General features: G+C 42.5%; 1 protein-coding gene across 5 annotated transcripts in view; it reads left to right on the forward strand.

The window, feature by feature from the left end:
* Window positions 1-18,423, forward strand: part of PAQR8 (progestin and adipoQ receptor family member 8) — a 38,847-nt gene that overhangs the window by 14,769 nt on the left and 5,655 nt on the right. For 2 of the 5 annotated variants that reach the window (XM_071218520.1, XM_071218522.1), the window contains one exon: window positions 16,569-16,678. The exons of 1 other annotated variant lie outside the window; for it this stretch is intronic. The gene's annotated coding sequence lies outside the window, so the exon portion shown is untranslated. Of the gene's footprint in view, window positions 1-3,522; window positions 3,766-16,258; window positions 16,372-16,505; window positions 16,679-18,423 lie in introns of those variants that run through there. 2 more of the 5 variants (XM_058306878.1, XM_071218521.1) reach the window with 2 other exon arrangements.

The following is an 18,423-nucleotide window of genomic DNA, read 5'->3' on the forward strand; positions in this document are numbered from 1 at the left end:
TGTGGAAGGGCGCTCTGAGGCATGAAAATGAAACTGCAAGTGCTGACCTTGAATTTTCTGGTAACATTAAGTGCTTGTCTCTCCCTAGCCTATAAGTTCTAAGGAACTTGCCCAAATAGCTAGTACTTTCTCGGAATAGCTTCTGGCTGGTACAGCTTCTAGATGGTACTGTATCCTTTGTTTTCTAAAGGTACCCTGGGGACTTTAAAATGCACCCTTTCGGCTTTAAAATGCCTCTTATTTGAATGTTCACTTGATTGTGAATTTACATAGTGTTGACTGTTAGCCACTGAATAAGCTTTCTGGACTGGTAATCATCTTCTTTTATGCTTGTAGCTGCACATTCAGTTTTTAAACTTTGATTCATAAATCTCAAGTCATTGGTCTTTACTATTCTTCTCAATTTACAGATGGTGCTCCTGGTTCCCAGAAGGATTGTGGTTTAAGTACGTAATTCATTTAATTTGATGAGAGTAGGACTTGGGCCTTCTGTCTTCCAGTTCACTTTGCCTCCAAGAGCAATAAAACCTCAAAGAAGAAAAAATTGTCAGAATTGTTATGGTGTTTATAATGGAAGTGTCTTGCTGATATTGATAGTGTCTCTACTGCAACATACCTGATAAATGAAAACCTCCGATTAAACTCACCCTTACCGACATATTCCACTTTGATTTCTATCAAAACTCAGGAAAATAAGGCCCTGTTGGAATTTTTGTTTAAAAGCAGCTTCCCAGGGAGGTCCTAGGATCCCCGTAGATGCTGTCCAGTGTTGACCATAAGTACCACCATTAGCTAAGCTGCGTAGTAATCGTTTATATCCAGGAGACGAAGGACCCAGACAATTCTGAATTCCCAGATTTATATTCACCTACACATTTAGGAAAGTGCATTTTAGAATGATGTTCAGTCAATGATATTGAAACAGAAAGCATTTCCTGAATAGCATAGAAGTTCAGCGCATGGACTCCGGAGCCAGACTACCTGGGTACAAATTCTGGCTCCACCACTTCCTGGATGGGTAACTATGAGTCAGGGAAGGACTTAACCTTTTTCATCATCTGCACAATAGCTGAAAATAATAGCTCCCATTTCATAGTTAATACATGCAAAGAACTTAGAACAGCGCCTAGCATATAGTAATTGGTCAATATATGTGAGTCATTATAATAATTATTGGCAACTGGATAAAAAGGAGCAGGGAATGAAGAAGAGAGAAAAATTAAAGATGACTCCTAGTTTCTGGCTTGAGCATCTAAATGCTGCCATTTACTGAGATCGGAATAAGGAGCAGTGGAGCAGAAGCAGGTTTAGTTGAGGAGGGGCAGAGAATCTTTTTATCACATTCATTTTGAAGAATCTTTCATACAGCTAAACAGAGATTATCATGGGGATATACCCCACTTAAGATGATCACTAAGTTTTCTCTGTACTGCAGATTCTCTCCTTGGTTTTCCTATGGATTTTTTGTCAGCTCACCAAAAAACTAAACTCCATGTGCTTCAGAAGAAGAATAAGAGTATATAGTAGTCCCTCAGCAAATATTTGTTAAAGGGATAATTGCTTTCTAAGGGCCCTAAATTGCTTTTGAATAAAGGTAATATTTAAATTATATATATAGATATATAATTATGACCAAGGCCAGATTGAGATTTTAACATAGAAACAAGGCAAGAACTAGACTAGTGTACTTACAGTATTTCTTTCTTTTACTTATGCATTCAATTAGTATGTTCCAGGTGCTGTTTGTTAGATGCAGGGAATATATCGTTGTACAAAATAGACAAAGATCCCTCTGCTGATGGGGCTTATATTCTGGACTGATGTGGGACTGAGAAAGCCAGGTAATAAACATAACATTAATTCAGAAGATGATAAGTGCTACAGAAAACAAAGAAAGTAGAGCAGAGTAAGAGGCTCTGGAGTACCAGTAAGTGGGCAAGTGCTGTATTAAATCAATAGGTGGTCAGGAATCCCCCGTAAGAAGGTGAGATTTGAGCAAGCACTGAGAGGAATTGCTTTCCTCTTGGCTGCTGTCATCAGCTGTGCTTGACTCTTCCAGGGCCCAGGGGTGATGTACAGCAAAGCCAAGGCAGAGACCGGTGGTGTGTATCTGTAAGGTTTAGGCGGTGGGCAGCTGATGTCGAAATTGCGGACCTGGATGATTTCAACTTCATTGGAAAAACAATCCAGGTACTCAGGTGGCACTTGCACAGATTATAATCAGATGCCATCTGAAACTTGCGGTTATGTTACAGTGAAAAGAAATGGTTGTTCTGTGCTTGGCCCTTTCTAAAATCAAACTCTGTAACCTAGAAGCAAAAGCCAAGTTTGAGTTTTCAGTTACTACTAACTCTGCACGTTGTTGTTTAGCCTGAGGAGTCAAGAGAAAAATATTCATTTCTGAGTTTTAAAAAATTCATAGGACTAGCGTTTTTAGGTCTTGGCTGACCTTTCTTTCAACCCATTGCTAGGGAGGGTAGGCAGCTCAAGAGTAATGGTTGCTATTATTTTCTATCTGATAGGTCATATTGCATTGAATAGGGAGCTGCTTAGAAAAATCCTGCTACCTGGACATGCTTTATAAGTAATTTATGAGGCAGGTATAAACACATATCAACTTACCATCATTTAAGCCAATACTTTGTACTCATGTAAAAAGTAAAAAAGGTTTGTGGCATTGGATTCTTGAACTGATTTTCTACATCTCACTTTTTACCTTCACTTTTAAAGTTCTAATAAAAAAGAAACATAATGAGCATGAATCAGGAAGGAGTCTTCCCCTGCCCCCTCATGATGGGCAGATGAACATCTGTGGATGGACAGAAACTTTGCCCCTCCACCAACCCATCCCCTGGCCAAGGGTTATGAGGCTACGTTAGAAGCCATTCAGAACACCCGGGGCTGTGTGTGAATCTCTTCCCCATCTAAAGTTGTAGAATAAATTGCTAAGGACAGAGGCTAGGTGGGGGAGGAGGAACTGATTCCCTCTTTTAAGTCTGTTCCACCTGATGCAGTAAGCTTTGGTTGATTGAAACAGTACAGACCATGCTTGGACATTTTTTGCCACATTTTTATCTCTCAATGTCTGATTTCTTTTAGTTCTGAATAAATATCTTATAAAATTATTGGCATAAATGTTGTAGTATCTTGGGTGCTTTGACAATAAAGAGTGGAGGGAGCCTTTTTCTTTGATCCTTAAAGCATAGGCCACTACCTATGATGACGTTAGTCCCAGCTGGTTATAGGGTCAGAGTGTCCTCCTGTAGCTTCATTTCTCCAAATATACAGTGTTAATGAAAGAAACAGGCTTCTCTCTACCCCTGTGGTGAAATAGTCATATGTGGGAAAGTAATAGCCATTAGAAGAAAAGCTCACTGGACTCAATTGAAATATATTGAGGATCTACTCTTTTTTTTTTTAAGATTTATTTATGTATTTATTTATTCCCCCCCCCCTTCCCCTCCTTCCTCCTGCTGTTTTTGCTGTCTGTGTTGTCTTCTCTTCTCATTTTCTCTCCTCTAGGATTCACCGGGATTCGATCCTGTAGACACCTGATGTAGAGAGAGGTTCCCTGTCAATTGTGCCAGCTCGGTTCCTGGTCTCTGCTGCACTTCACCTTGATTCTCCCCTTGTCTCTCTTCTGATGTGTCATCATCTTGCTGCATGACTCACTTGCATGAGGCACTGGCTCACCACGTGGGCATGCTTTCTCTTCTTCGTTTTCACCAGGAGGCCCCAGAGATCGAACCTAGGTCATCCCATATGGTATGCAGAAGCTCTATCACTTGAGCTATATTCACTTCCCTGAGGGTCTACTTTTTGACAAATACCTATGCTAGGTTCTGACTGGGGAGGAGAGAGATTTAATGCCACATGACCCAGTCCAGGCCCACAAGATGCTTACAGCCTGACAGGAGTATAAGAAGCTGCCCAAACAGCCACAGGACAAGGGTGCATGCAATAGTATCATTTTTTTTTTTCCAGATTTATTTTTCCTTCCCCTCCCCCGCCTTGCTGTTTTTGCTGTCTATGTCCATTCACTGTGTGATCTTCTGTATCTATTTCTCTTTTTGTCTTCTCTTCTCATCTTTCTTCTCTAGGATTTACTGGGATTTGATCCTGGGAACTTCTGATATGGAGAGAGGTTTCCTGTCAATTGTGCCACCTCATTTCCTGGTTTCTTCATCGCTTTACCTTGACTCTCTTCCCTTCCTCTCTCTTTTGTTGTGTTATCATCTTGCTGCGTGACTCACTTGCGTGGACACTGGTTCACCGTGTGGACACTTGGCTTTGCTGCATGGGTACTGGCTGGCCACACGGGCACCCACACAGGCACTCACCTCGCTGCATGGGCACTTGGCTCACCATGTGGGCACTAGCTCACTGCACAGGCACGCTTTCTCTTCTTTTTCACCAGGAGGCCCCAGGGATCGAGTCTAAGTCCTCCCATATGGTAGGCGGAGGCCCTATCACTTGAGCCACATCCACTTCCCAACAGCAGTATCATTCGAGTGATAAAAAATGAAGGCTGCAGGAGAGTGGACAGAGGGAGATACCTCTTTGACTCAATTGGAAAATATGGGAGAGTCAGCATCTAAGAGGTGCCTCGAGGTGGATGAAGCTTTCTGAGGTAGCAATAGAGAGGAGGGCATTCTAGGAAAAAGGCACCACCTGGGCAAAGGAGGCATGAACAAGGCTGTGCAGTGTAGTCTCGTCTGTAATACCAAATAGCTGGAAACAACGTAGATGGCCATCCACAGGAGGATGGGAAAAAAAATTGTGGTGTAATGACCCAGTGGAAATTATTCAGCAGAGGAAAAATGAATTGACTGGAGATTTATGTAGCAATTAATATGGAAAGATCTGGAAACATATTAAGTGAAAGAAAAATGCAGAATATTTTGTTCAAAGTTCGTATAAAGGTTAAAAATATCCAAAATAATAGATACATTGTTTCTGTATATGTCCTTTTGTGTATTTATTTTGCCATATAAAATTTTATAATTTTGTAACCTTTTCATGGGAAAACATCAGTGGAAATGAAAAATAGCAAATTCAGTACATAGTGGCTGCTGCTAGGGAGAGAGGGAAGGCATGTGTGCTCATAGGAGCCTGGGTTTCAGTTGTATTCCATAAAATTACATATGATTGGAAGCAAATATATGTCAAGATTTGACAGTTGTTTGTCCTGTTATCCTCTATTGAAATACCTAATAATTTTGAAACAAAGGGAGAAAGTCAAAGTGCATGTTTAGGAAATAGCAAATGGTGTAAATTTTTCCAATTTTAACATGACCTTTGATAAGAAATATTTTTTACTTTAGAGAGCAGTAGTTTCATGACCATACCCATCCTTAAAATGTGGGGCGCACTGGGACATTTTCTATTCTGTTTACTCTACTTCGTTCCCCATGAAATCAAGTGGCGGGTGATGTTTGAATAAGCAGATTAGGGCCAAGTCACAGAAAGCTCCTAAGTGCCAGGCTCAGGAATGTGAGCTTTGGTTGGTAGAGAAGAGAGACCACTAGAGGTGGTCAGAGTCAAAGCTGAGCTTTGGGCACATCACATAAAATAGAATTGAGGCTAGAGGCTGGGGGATCCGAGATCAGTTAGGAATTTGTTACCATGGTGTAGCTGGGGCAGGGCAAAAGGGAAAAGGAAAGAAGGAACAGGTTTTAGATATGCTACAGTTTTTGTTTTGTTTTTTTAATGAAAAGGATTTTATGACTGGGATTTGAAATCACACTGATTCCAAGGCTTGGTGACTAGAAGATTGGTCAGGAATTGTTTGGTTTTGAACGTACAGTGTTTAAGGATAGAGTGAAATCTTGGTCAAGGTGAAAAGGCATGAATTTATAATAGTCTCATAGTGTTTTATGACTTTCTTTAGCAATATACTTGTACCTGGTAAGGAAAAAAGAAAATTAGGTAAAACTCAAGGTTGGGCTATGCAGATTCAGCAAAGGCTGGGCAGGAAGGAAGGGGTGGAAAGAACGGGTGCAGAGTCCTGGCCAGGGTAGGAATGAGATAGCTGGGATGGTAGTGGTGCCAAAATGAGGCTAGGAAACTAAGAGATAAGAAGGGACCGGGGACTGGAGGTCATGAGGAGCCCAAAGAGGATGTGCAGCAGGTGTGGGGGACAGCCAAGTGGAGGTCAGGAGTGTTGTGATCAGGGAGTGGGAATTTCAGATGGGAGATGTTGGAGCCAAAGTAATTCTGAAAGATAAATTATCACTCTCCTGGTAGAACTTGCAAACTAGGCTGATGAGTCATTGTAGTATAGCAGAAATGAAAGCTGTAGTTGTGTGATAGTTAATGATCTGAATTGTGTAGGTTAACTTTTTGAGCATAGCTTCTCTATGGAAGAGCTACTCATTTTTAACAGGACCAACTACTGATTATAAATTACTACTTCCAATTGTAGGAGAGGCCTCCCTGAGAAGTGGAGAGGGTTTTTCAGGGGTTCCCTTAGAGGAGCCCTCATGGAATGTCCTGGTAGAGAGGCTCTGCCTGACACCCCGAGGACGTTGCAGCGAGCCAGGACTACTGCAGTCTGTCACCAGCTCAGAGGCAGACAGACACCCCCTTCTCACCTTGCTCTTCCTTTCCTGTTCCTGGTTTTCTTTTACTGAGACACAGTTGACTGGACTCTTGGGACAGAGGAGTCAGAAGCAGTGGGATCTGTCCACACCTTAGTGCCTCTTTGGTTTAGGGCCTTAATAGGTCACTTAAATTCTCTGTGCTTCAGTTATTCTCACAGTCAAGTAGCATAAACTAAAATCTCTTTAAAAAGTCTTTAACTTCCTTATGCATTTCAATGAATTTCACAATTTAATGTAAAGGAAGACACATGTAGAGTCAGTTACAGCATAATGCTAAGGGGTTGTAACAGGATGTGATTAATTCTACTTAAGGCTGTTGCAAATCTTCAGAGTAGGGTTGCGTTTTAAGCCCCAATTTTAGAGAGAAGCAAGTTTTGTCAGGCATGGAGGGGTCCAGCAGCATTGGGGATTTCAAGTGTGTGGCTTGTTTAGGGAACCAGGACAGTCTGTTCTGCCTTTTTTCCTGTGGATTCCTGTGCAGCAGGAATTTAAACAAACAAGCAAACAAACAAGTAGGGCTCAACTCCTGCTCCAGTGTTATTTTCCGTCTTTTTTTTTTTTTTTTTTTTCCCCTGCCTGGCCTCTCCTTTTCACTACATCTCTGCCTAGGCATTCTTTATTTTTTTTTCCACTTCTGCTTAGGCATTCTTGAGCACAAAGTATCAATGGTAGGAGGAGTTATTCCAAAAGTGAGCTGGTGACTGGAAATTCCGTTAGCAATTTAGATATTGTTATGTATACCTCCCAAGTAGATGAACCCCACACAGATCAACAGCCAACTGAAATTTTGTTTCCTTTTGAAAAATACTCAGCATTTTCATTACCTAAGATCTCACTGATTCTTGCTTTTAGAAGTGGAGAAAGGCAAAGGAGAGTCTGATTCACTTTGTCTTTGAACAGTTATCTATTGACACATTCTGGGGCACCTTTGATAATTTGCTGCTAGGAAAAATAAAGGCTGAGTCAGTGCTCCTCTTTCCAGGAGCTTGCAACCCAAGTAGGCCAGGGGAGGCAAGGTGTGCACACACAGCTGTGAAGTCATGGATATTCGGCTGATCAAAACATGTGGAATTGGTAGATGAATGTTCAGAGAGAAAAGACATCAAGATGGTTTGGAGAAGGCTTCATGGCCCATGTGGAAATGAACTAAGGCCTTGAGGATCTCTAAGGAGAAAGGAAGAATGAAGTGACTTGCTTGATTCTCTGTAGCAAAAAAGACTAAGTATTCCATGCGCAAGGGCTAATTTTTAATCGCAAGGAAACACGGCAATTTTTACATGGTACCTCAACCCTGGCTTAATTTATCAGAATCTTCTGCCATGGAAAGTACATTCCTAAGATTGATTTCCTGCAAGTGGAAATCTGCAGCTCTCTTTGGGGTTCACCCGAGCTGGCCTTCGTCCCAGCAGGTTTGTGGGTCTCCAGTGAAGCTTCCTGCTGGCTGGAGGCTAGATCTAACAGAGACACTGTAACTGCAGCCAAACCACAGCTAATGAAGCCAGTGGTCCTGGGAGACTCTTGTCCCTCGGTTTTAATTAACGTGAATTTCAGACAGCAGAGTTTTACCTTTACCCAAACAAGAAGTCTCTGAAGGAATAATGATCACACCCAGTTGATCAGTTGACTGACCTCCTTCCTTAGACTGCTTCTCTGAAATGTCTTCTCCTTTTAACTGTTCTCAGCTCCTCCAAATTGTCCCCACAAAAGATGAATCACAGATAATATTACTTGTGAAAGATTCATTTGATATCTGTAATAATGCGTTTTGAAAATAGTGCCTGCTCAGGTGAGGAGCTGAGGTGAACTGTGGGAGATAAAGTGGTGACAATTTTTTAAAATTCAGGAATTCCTGCTACAGGATTCCAGTAGGGATAGAGAAAAAGGCCCTTGGAGGAAATGGCATTTCTCTCATCTTCCCCAGCGGGGCATGGCAACAAATTAAGGTCCTTTCTTTTTCCTCCTATTTACATGATAGGGAGCTGCAAATGAAAGGATTTTCAGAAGCTGAGCACCCTGGCACATCCGTGGCACTCAGGTGTGCCTCACTTTTATTAGAGGCAGGGTTCAGCCATGCCCTGGACCCACATGGCCACTCGCTTAGTAAGGCCATTGGGTTTGTGTGCTGTGGGAAAAGTATTCTGAAAATATCGTATAGACTGGCTTTCCAATCTAAGAGAACTTGATTGCTGCGTTAACCGTAGATGTTACATTTTCCCCCCAGTCTAGTTTATCTCCCATGACCATTAGCTTACAGTTATGGCAAGTATAGTTAGATTATTCCTAATGATAACTTAATATTAGTAGGGTATGCTAACTAGTGGAGCTCAAAATCCACAGAATAATGTGAGTATATATGTATTCCTTTAGAATTCTGGGGTGTTTTGGGTGGGTGTCTTAGTATCCATTTTAAAAATTAATCATGTTTGTATTAGTCAGCCAAAGGAGTGCTAAAGCAAAATACCAGAAATTGGTTGGTTTTTATAAAGGGTATTTATTTGGGTAGGAGCTTACAGATACCAGGCCATAAAGCATAAATTACTTCCCTCACCAAAGTCTATTAGGAGCAAGATGGCTGCTCATGTCTAAGAGGGTTCAGGCTTCCTGAGTTCCTGTGTTCCTGGGGCTTGCTTTACTCTGGCTTCAAGGTTCCTTTCTTCCTGGGGCTGGCTTCTCTCTCCTCTGTGTGCTGACTTCCCAGGTCTTCAGCATCAAACTCCAACATCAAAAGTTCAAAATCAGAAACCCTCAAATCTGTTCTTTGCCAGCCCTTTTTTCTGGGTTGGGGACTCAATGCCCTAAAGATGTGACCCAATTAAAACCCTAATCATAACTCAATCAAGCCCAATAATAGACCAGATTACAAACATAACCAACATGTATTTTTGGAATTCATAACTATATCAAACTGCTACAGTGTTTAACTTATTGTATATTTCTGTCAAACATTTATATTTGCAGAATAGCAATAACTTTGTTACTAAAAAGTGCTACATCATAAAGAAAAATAAAAAATGAAAAATAAAAAAAAAAACAACAAAAGAAAGTACTATAACGATAGTACCTACCCCAGAAGAAAAATAAAGTTCCCCATAATCCTACCATTTAGCAATCTGTGTTAATGTTTTGATTATATGCACTTCCATACTTTTTCTGTGCCATCATGCTTCTACATTTACAAAAATGGGATACATGCTTTTTGTTCATTTGCTTTTCTTTTGTAAAAATGTCTCATTCACTTATTTATTCAACAAATCCCTTGAGGATCTATGTGCTAATCACTGTTCTCTAAGTGCAGGGGAGACTACAGTGAATTAACAGTGGCACTTAACATATATATCCTGCCATCTTTCTATAACAATATATGTAAATATATCTAGCTAATTATTTGTGATATGTGAATAGTGTTCTATTACATAGATTTATTGTACTGTATTTAAATAGATCACCCATTTTTTGGATAGCAAGATAGCTCTTTGTTAGGCTTTGTTAGAGTTAGGGGGAAAATGCATTGACTGTTGGTGAATCTGAGTCCATGTTAAAATTGTCTCTGCTAATAATAGGATTCTGCTCGTGGTGCCTCTCTTTAAAATAGGACTTTATAAAGAGCGATAATGAGACTTGGCAGTCGTGGCCACCAAGATCAGTGTGGGCCCACTCTCTCCCACTTGATGGATGACTGTGGAGAGCCCAGAGGCGCCTGTGGCTGTTCACAGCTCCACCGCCGTCTCTGATTAGACCAAAGGCTTCGCTCAAAAGCACAGTTCCAGAACTTACAAATGAATACCAAGTTGGCATTTTGGCTGCTGTTCTTTCTCAGCCATTTATGGTGATGCAGTGATGTGGAAGGCAGAGCTTCCATGGGTTCCGGAAGCATTTCTTCTGCCCTGTGTAATGAGAATTGCCCCTCTTTTGTTCTCTGTCCAACAACCAGCAGGCCATCTTCCTGCCATCTGTGTTGTTCCTGCTCACTGTGACACGAGGTAATGCCACAGGATCTGCTTGCTGATTTCAGTCCCTAGCTTGATGTTCAGCACAAAGCAAAACGTAGCCCAGATGAATTACTGAATTCCACAGTATTAGAGCTTGCAGAGATTACACCCCATTTTATGGACAAGAAACCTGAGATATACAAAGGTTGAACGATTTGCTTCAAACTACCTAAATGGGGTTTGAACTGGCACAGAAAGTCAAGACTTCTAACTCCTGGTGCAGTGCTCTTTGCAGGAAATCAACTAGTCCACGTTTGTGGTAGGTTCACGTAGGGTCCTTGTAATAGATCAGAGAGTATCATTGCTTTGGAGTGCTTCTATTTAGGTACCAGAGAAAATGTCCTCAGTACCAAACTATGTCAGTTTCCCAAGTATGGGGCCTTTAATTTTGCTCTTTGTTATTATGGGAGAGGCTTTATAGCTAGCACATTACATGTGTTGCAGAATTCATTGACTGTTCTCAATGTCTATGTGCTTTCCACCAACAGGCTAAATGAATTCAGTCTTCAGGTTTACGATGGCTATATGGCACTGCACTGACTCTGCAAGGCCAGTCATGCTCGTTACATGTCTTTAATTCAGTCTTCAGGTTTACAATGGCTATACGGCACTGCACTGACTCTGCAAGGCCAGCCATGCTTGTTACATGTCTCTTTAAGATGAGAGAGGTCCATCAGGTTTTTGACCACTTTTATTTGGGTTACAGACCTGCTTGAATTGTGTGATAGATTGCACTCAGGTTTTGTGGGAAGCATGTGTCTGTTCTTGCAGAGTATGTGAGCCTCATTTACAAATAAACTCAGTGGAAAAGAACTGAGCTTTTTTTATAAGTAGTGATTGATTTTGTCAGGCCAACTGCAGATTATCTCTGTAAATGGAGCAAAGCAATGTTAGAAGAGTATATCTGAAGTTGCATATCATAATAATATGTCTGTGTTTAGAGTGCATTTTTTGAGGGTCATATAGTTCCTGGCTAAGACTCTAGGGCTAACTGCTTGAGTTTGCACGCTGGCTCTGCCACTTACTGTGTAGCCCTGGACAAATTACTTAATCTCTGTGCCTCTGTTGAGTATCTCCCAAGTGCCAGGATACTATTTTAGACATGGGGATTTCCACATCTACATAGTCCCTACCCTTAAAGGAGCTGATGGCTAATGGGGAAATCAGTGGAACAAACCAGTGATCAGGGCCCCAGAAGAAAAGCTACTGAAGGAAGCCAGCCCAGGTACAAGGGGAGCTGGAGAGAGCCCTAGCCCGGGCTGGGGTTAAGGAAGGCTTCCTGGCTGGCAGATCTTGAAGATGAACTGAAGTTGGCTGGGCAGAGGGTACTGTGCTTAGGAGAGGCATGAGGGGACGGAAGGATTTTCGAGAAAGGGATCCTCTTGTGCAGAAATACAAAGGGCAGAAAGAGCATGGGGGTGGAGGGTGGGGCTTCAGAAGAACTTTCCTTAAAGAGTCAGGCCTGGGGGAAGAGCTCAGGGAGAGGAGGCTGGAGTGGTTAATTGAGGTCAGCTGAAAAAGGGCCTTGTTTGCATGGTAAGGATTTCAAGTTTGTGTTGAAAACAATCAATGGTGAACCATTAAAGGATTTCCAGGAGAGGAGTGGCAATCATATTTTCCTTTTTAAATTATCAGTCTGAAGTGGTGAGGAGAATAAGGAATTGGGGGTGTGAGGCAGGGAAAACATTACTTGGAGAAGAGAGGTGAGGTATGAGGCTGCTGTTTTTTTAACAGTGAAGGCCTGAAATAAGGGAGAGCATTAGAAAAGGAAAGGACTAATGGAGTCGAGAAATGTCTAGATAAATCAGCAGGCCTAGATGTAGGGGACTGGTCAAGTCTGGGCCAGAGTTGATGTTTGGAGATGTTGAGTTTGAGGTGCCTGGGGGACATTCCGATGGACACATTCAGAGCTGTGGAATATCTGAATCCAAACCTCATATTTGGGTATAATCTGGTAGGGGTGCTAGCTGAAGCCAAGGGCGTGAGAGAAGTACACCTGAACAAGGCACCTTGCTCCTGGAACCTGGGGCCACTGCAGTTGACAAGGGGTGGGAGAAGAAGATCGAGGAGGGGCCAGAGACGATAGTGTCACGTAAGTCAAGAGAGGAAACATTGGTCAGAGGTGTGAAACCTGCAGAGAGCTCAGGTGAGATAAGGATTAAAATGATCTAACAGCTTCAAGAGAGAAAAACGTTCCATCTTCTTCTGCAACATCAAATCTAAACTCCATCCACTAATACCACTGCACGTACCCTACTCGCTTCCCCACTACTCCTTGACAGCCCCTCTGCTCATGGACTCAAGAAGAAGACACATCATTCCTTTGCTCATATTTTGCCCTTTCCTTGGAACGCCCCACTCCTCACCCCTTCACTTGTCTCAGACCTATCCAGCCTTCCAGGCGTAGCCCAAGTTTCATTTTTCCCATGGCTGCCCAAGTGTGCCTCAAGCATCCTCGGTTCTGTAGAGACCTATTGCTATATCACTCTCCTCTACACTTGATTATGCGGGTGGTGCTGGTTGATGTTCATGAAGTATGTCTCCCCTCGTAAGCCGCTTGAGAAAAGGAGTCTTATTTTGTCCTGTCTCTCTGGCCTTTATAGCTTGAACTAATGTTAAGCAGATAATTCTTTCTCTGAAAAAGCTTTCTGATTGATCAGTTATTAAGCGCTTACCTAGTTGATTCTTAAAAAAGATTTAAATTTTATCAGAGGAGTTGGATAGCTCCAGAATGTGTACCGTATGCAAAGGAGATCATTCTCAGGTAGCTTCTTGGCCAGCTGATGGCCATATCAGCTTAGCTAGGAGTACATGGGGACAGAGGTCAGGAATGAGGAAGGACCTTACTTGAGCAGCCACTAAGGAAGAACAGGAGGTGTGTGCTTGCACCACCATCATGACATCAATACGTGGTTTCCTCCAAAACAGGCCTACAGGTGGTCCTTTGAAGTCTGTTTCTGGAAGCACTGTCCACTCTGACTTGGTGAAAGTGAGGGTGCTCAGACTCCACTGGCTTCTGGAGTTAATAATAATAAAAAGAACAATCATTTACTAACATCTCTGTGGCCGTGATGGCTGTCTTTGGACAAGGGGAGAATTTCCTGGCAGGGGAATAAGTGGGTGTGCTAAAGAAAGGACAAAGAAATAACCCTCCGTCTTTCTGACAACAGGTGTAAAATTTTTCATGACCCTGGGTTTCCAAAGGGAAATTTAAGTCCTTTTCAAACACAGATCGGGTTTTGCAACCCCCTCCTTGTGGAGGGAAAAAGGGATCATTTTCTGAGTTCCTGGCCATGGTGGTGGCTTCCCTGGACTGCAGTCCCTCTGTGGGAGTTGAGTTGCACATGCCACAGGGTGGAGTTATTAAAGAGACTTTCAGACTGGGGTAGCTGCATTTTAAAGAGCCTTAAAAACAGCACATCATTAAAAAAAATATTTTTTTTGTTTAAAAGATACTTAGATTACATAAATGTTACTTTAAAAATATAGGGATTCCTAACTACCAACTGATGATGCAACTGGAAAATAACCTTATACGGAAGGTTCAATGCGGATCAGCAGAATATCCCTGTCTACATAAAATAACATGACTTTAAAATGCTGTTTGACCTAAAGTAAGGGGGAAATGGAAAGGAGAAATGAGTTTATATGGCTACGAGTTTCTAAAAAAGAGTCTGGAGGCTGGCAGAGGGATTGCCCTCATGCACAACTGAGCAGAGTCAGAGAGACAGATAAAGCAGATACAACCCCCAGATATTGGTTCCTTTGAGGGCTAAAGAGACCCATGGGAGTTATGGTCATGGCCGATGGGGTTAACTACCAGGTCAGATGGCCCCTCTTTGGAAATGGTGTTTATGTGTGATGAATCTGGACTCAGATGGGATCTTCCTTTATAAGACTTTCATGCTAATGTGCTGGAGGTGCAGTTAATGTTGGGGTTTAAGATATATTTAGGGGATTTGAATCTCTGGACTGACAATGTGATGGCCAGGTCCTGAGCCTCAACAGACTCCAGCACCTACAATCTGATTTATTGGACTCACCACACTCAGCTAAGATGGAGTTGAAGAAGGACAACCACCACACCATGGAGCCTAGAGTGATTACAACTGAAAGTGGGAGGATTGCATCCAGCATCCATGTGGAATCTGAGCCTCCTCTTGACATAGAGGTGCAATGGACACAACCAATCCAATGTCCACATAGAAGAGGTGGCATTGGATTGGGAAAAGTGGACATGGTGGCTGATGGGTATGGGGTAAGGCAGGAAGAGATGAGAGGTGGAGGCGTCTTTGGGACATGGAGCTGCCCTGGATGGTGCTTCAGAGGCAATCACCGGACATTGTAAATCCTCACAGGGCCCACTGGATGGAATGGAGGAGAGTATGGGCCATGATGTGGACCATTGACTATGAGGTGCAGAGGTGCCCAAAGATGTACTTACCAAATCCAATGGATGTGTCATGATGATGGGAACGAGTGTTGCTGGGGGGGGGGGGAGAGGTGGGGTGGGGGGGTGGGGTTGAATGGGACCTCACATATATATTTTTAATGTAATATTATTACAAAGTCAATAAAAAAATAAAAATTAAAAAAAAAAATATAGGGATTCCCATATGCCCTACTCCCCATACCTCCCACATTTTCCCACACAAACATCCTTCATTAGTATGGTACATTCATTGCAATTAATAAACTCATTTTGGGGCACTGCCACTGAGCATGGATTATAGTTTACATTGTAGTTTACACTCTCTCCCACACAATTCTGTAGGTATGGCAAGATATAAAATGGCCTATATCTGTCATTGCAGTGTCATTCAGGATAATTCCCAAGTCCCGAAAATGTCCCCCAAGTCTCCTTGCCCTCAGAGGAATGATTATTCTGCCTTTTTTTTTCCCCCCGTGTGCCTTTTCCTTTGAAGTTAAAGCTAATATCCTTTTGGTCTTGTACCTCTCTGCTTCTCAGTTCTATTAGCCTTTTCCTCATGTGTTTTCCATAAAGAAGAGTTAGAAAATAATTTTATGAAAAGAGTGGTCAGCATAAAGCCGTTAGAGAGGAAGTTGGGGATTTCAGATCCAAGCCCAGCAGACATGGGCTTTTGGAGACAGCAGCGAGCCTGCCCCAATTCTTCCCTTCCTCCCTTGGAATAGACAGTGCTAATTGGTTCCCAGGTCTGAGCTGTGCTTGGTTCTGGCCATTCAGACAGTAAAATCCAAAGTGGTTAGTTTTCAGAATTTCAGTTCAGCTGTTTGTTTTCAAGAACCTGCTGTGTGCTTGACTCCCTGTTTTATAGGATACAAAGTCGAGTAGGAATTGTGCGATCATGTCTCATTTAACTCTGGATGCAGAGTTGTCTCGATTGGTATAGATGCCCAGAGGGAGTGGACGTATCCACCGTCTCCTACTGCTGGCAGGTGGGGCTTCCTGGGGAGTCTTTAGGTATTCTATCTTCTGAAGCCTCATCTCCCACTGACTTGGCCTCTATTTCTCCCAACCAGAAATCAGACTGATATATTTATCTAATTTCCTCTTCTGTTTCACAAGATATAGTAGAGGCTCAGATCTAAAGAAAATAGCACACTTTAATTCCCCACAGCTCCAACATGCCCAGCTCCCCCAGATTATATGCTTCTCAGCTAACAGCAAGTCATCCCTTTTCCCAGCCCCAGCCTGGGGGTCCGTGACCCCTCCCTGCCCTTCCCACGCTCCCATCATCAGCTGCCACTGAGATCAGTTGAAGGAGTCTACATCTAGAGCACTTGGAGGCCTCTGCTGGGTAAGAGCAGAAGCATTGCTCAGCTTTTTCTTATTTTCCCCTTTTTTGGTTTGTTTTTAGATGAATTACACTATTCTCATGACTATTCTCTTTTTCTCTCCCACTCTCCCTCCTTCTGGCTAACTCCTCAGTAGTTAGTCTTGGTGCTTTTACTTCCTGTACTAAGCAACAGTTCATGGTCCTTTCAATCCTGGTAGGTACTCATGTCTGGTCGGTGCTGGCTAAACAGCTCCATAGAAGAATGCACAAAATGCCTGCCTTTCTCTGACCACTCCCACGTCTCCTTCCAGCCATGGTCACAATCATGGTAAACCTTGCTGACTTTGAACATGTGCTTTGTTGAACCCTTTACAAGCATTACATCATCTATTCCTTACATCAGCCCTGGGAGGCAGCTTCTCTCTGTCATTAGCTCTACTTGACAGATGACAAAGCTCAGGCTGGAGGCTGGGAGAGGCTGCTGGGGGTCATGTGCTCACAGAAGGTGGGCTCAGGCGTTGAGCTCAGGACTCCTGCTGAGAACCACACCAGTGCCACCTCCTCAGACACTCCCGGCTTTTGAGGCCCCAAATATTGGCATAAGCTCTTTGGCCTTGTTTTCTGCCTGGAAACCTCTTCCCCACCTCATCTTCTCCTGGGAATTCTGAGTTTTCCTTCCAGCCTCATTTCAGGGGTCACTTGGAGAAGCCTGACCAGCCAGCCCTCTTCTCTTTTGGTTTGCAGAGGTTCTGAGCCAGCGCTTGTCTGCATTTCTGGCACAATTTTGTCATGTGCCTCTACTTGTCTGTTTCCCCCAGGACACTGACCTTAAAGCAGGGACCCTATCTTATTGGTCTCTGTATCATACCCTACTACCTAGCACAGACATCCTCTCAAGGTAATAAAATAACAGTAGTACTTAACATTTACTGCACACCTATCATGGCTGGGCAGCGTGCTAAACATTTCATTTTTAGATTCTCTCATTTCAATATCACCGCCACCCATATATGTACGATTGTTATCCCCATTTTACAGATGAAGAAATTTGAGGCTTAAAGAGTTTAAAAATTTGTCCAAGGTCATCCTGGAAGTGGCAAAACCAGGGTTTGACTCAAGGTGTCTCAGAACTTATTTCACATTTATTTGTTCTTATGCCCTATATTTTTTACCTGATTAGATATTTTTTCCCCTTTCAATATTAAGGCGCATGAATAGGAAGATTAAATTTTCCTCCTTAAAATCTGTGGTATCCTGAGCAGCACTTGCTATATCTCTCCCACTTGAGGTCTCTGGAGGCAGGGGGCATTTAGATAAATCAAGTTTTGAACTTTACTGAGGAAAAGAACTTGGGAAATACAAGGTATGGAGGATAACTGGAGGGAAGCGGACTTGGCACAATGAATAGGGCATCTGCCTACCACATGGGAGGTCCACGGTTCAAACCCCAGGCCTCCTTGACCCGTGAGGAGCTGGCCCATGTGCAGTGCTGATGTGCGCAAGGAGTGCCCTGCCACGCAGGGGGGTCCCCCGTGTAGGGGAGCCCCACGCGCAAGGAGTGCGTCCCATAAGGAGAGCTGGTAACTGGAAATAAGCTCAAAATCCATTTCTTTTTCTAGCAACTTCACATGGAATTTTGCAGTCACTGTGCTCATCTCGCTCTTTCAACAAAAAATTCCAAGTGAAAGTTAAGGAGTACAGATTTAGTTACCTTGAAGAAGCAAGTCCAGAGTGACTTACTTTCCAGAGCTTAATAAAGACTAACTATTGCAATTACAGTTTATAGTAAAATAAATTTAGACCATGTATTAATTTTGTTCAACTGTTAAGCCATTACAAGAATCTTTACTCAGCATCAATTTTACCAACCCAGTTGTCCTTTATTAACCTAATTTTTAAAATTATAATTTTTTTTAATTAACCTAATTGATAAATCATTTTCTTACCTTTAGTTTGAGGTTCAGTTGATTGCTTGTATCAGATTTTCAAATTACCAGTGAAGTTAGTGGATAGTACAGGATTAGGTGTTAGTAAATATTTATAATATTTATATGCATTTATATAATACTTATA

The sequence above is a fragment of the Dasypus novemcinctus genome, chromosome 11 (assembly GCF_030445035.2).
Source record: "Dasypus novemcinctus isolate mDasNov1 chromosome 11, mDasNov1.1.hap2, whole genome shotgun sequence".
In the NCBI taxonomy this organism is placed as follows: Eukaryota; Metazoa; Chordata; class Mammalia; order Cingulata; family Dasypodidae; genus Dasypus; species Dasypus novemcinctus.